This window comes from Herpailurus yagouaroundi, unplaced genomic scaffold (assembly GCF_014898765.1).
Source record: "Herpailurus yagouaroundi ecotype Mexico unplaced genomic scaffold, PumYag 198, whole genome shotgun sequence".
Lineage (NCBI taxonomy): Eukaryota > Metazoa > Chordata > Mammalia > Carnivora > Felidae > Herpailurus > Herpailurus yagouaroundi.
Window position 1 is genome coordinate 26,478,043 of NW_024412429.1, and position 1,803 is coordinate 26,479,845.

A 1,803-nucleotide genomic window follows, 5' to 3' on the forward strand; every position below is an offset into this window, starting at 1 on the left:
AGATACTGAAGAAAACTGAGGACTTCAATGGAAGGTAGGGGGTGTCTGACTCTTCTCTGGGATCAGTGAGTAGTACTTTGCCTGTGGAAAGCAGGTAGGCAATTGTTGTAAAGGGGGTTCTACACATAGTAGGCACTCAATAATTGTCTTCTTGTTCTGGAAAAAGTGGTACTGACTTGACATTAGTGACCTCTCAACCCTAAGATTCAATGGGTCTCTGACTTTCTTAAACTATGAGAGGTCTGTTTATTAAGCTGGCGCTTCAGGCTTTCTTTTCACCCAGGACAACAGCCCAGAAAACAGGACAGCTTTTTCAGAAAAGAAAAAAAAAAAAAAAAAATTCGTCGGGCTTGATGTCCATATGTCCATTCTAAAAGTAATATACACTAATTTTGGTATTTGCAAAATGAAGAAAAACGAAGGGAAGAAAAGAATCACACATCCCACCACTAAGAGCCAACCTTGGGGTTTATTATTTTATTTGACATAGTTACGATCGTATTAATTAACAGTGCATATTTAAAAACTAAAATCAACAGTATTAGATGTCACACGGCACAAGGTACTGCATTGTTAAATAAACGCTAGCACGTTATAAATCCATTAGAAGTTCCTTCTTTCATGGGAAACCAAAACTAAGCTTTTCTATTAACATTACAACAAAGCATTCTAACCATTAGATTTATTGGCTCCACATCCCATGGAGATTTCATTAGATGTACATAATTTAATCAGTAGTTCTCTTGTTAGACATTTAGGTTATTTCCACAATGTCAGTGTTCCAAATAATTCTGAGATGATCATATTTGTATAAACTGATCTCTCCCCCTATATTTTGGATTCTTTTTAAGGATCAGTCTTAGAATTAGAATGAATGGATCAAAGGCTATGGAGTTTTTAAGGTTCTTGATACACTTATGCCAAATTGCCTTTAAAAGAGATGATACTAATTTTCACTCCTGCCAGCCATGAGTGTTTTGTTGACTGCTGACAGCACTGAAAATTATCACTTAAATCTTTAATTTGATCGTTTAAAAGATGGATTGTTCAAATTTGCATCTATTTGATTACTAGTGACATTGAGCATTTTCCCCTTTGTCACTTGGTTGTATTTATTTGGGGGGGATCTAAGGCTGAACTCACATTAGGTCAAAATCAACAGCTCAGGTCATCTGCATGCGGAACAGCATGAAGGTTTCTGCCCCTTGCTGTATCACCACCCCATGTGAACACTAAAACCATCTCGTTGCCCACAAATTGACAGTCATACACTTCTCAGCTCACTCCAGGTTTCAGAAGCGCCCTGGGCCAGGTACCATTTGCAACAGAACCTGTCATAGTTACCTAGACTTCCACTTGCGTCATCTCTTGGTGCTTATTTTTAAACAGATGTATTTCCTGCAAGACTCTATGCTTCACGACGCCCAGAACTTGGCAGTCTTGTTCGGTGCCGTGTCCCCGGTGCACAATGCACAGCCTGGGAGACAGCACCAACTTCCTCTGTTCGTCAGACTTGATGTCACGTGGGAGAAGTCAGTCTGGAATAGGACAGAGGAACATCTCCAAAGAGGCTAACATCCTGAATTTCACCTCCCCCACAGACATACCCTACAATAACTTCCATTAAGTGTTCACCACTTGGGAGCACTTTTGTCTTTCCGTGAAGAGGTAGTTTGGTAGACTGAATGCTCCCTCTATTTATCTGTAAATTTAACTTGACCTTCCTAATCATTAGGCACCGAGCAATCATCTCTGTGCTGCTGCTCAGGACATGAGATAATTAGCGAAGAGAAATTCCTCCTG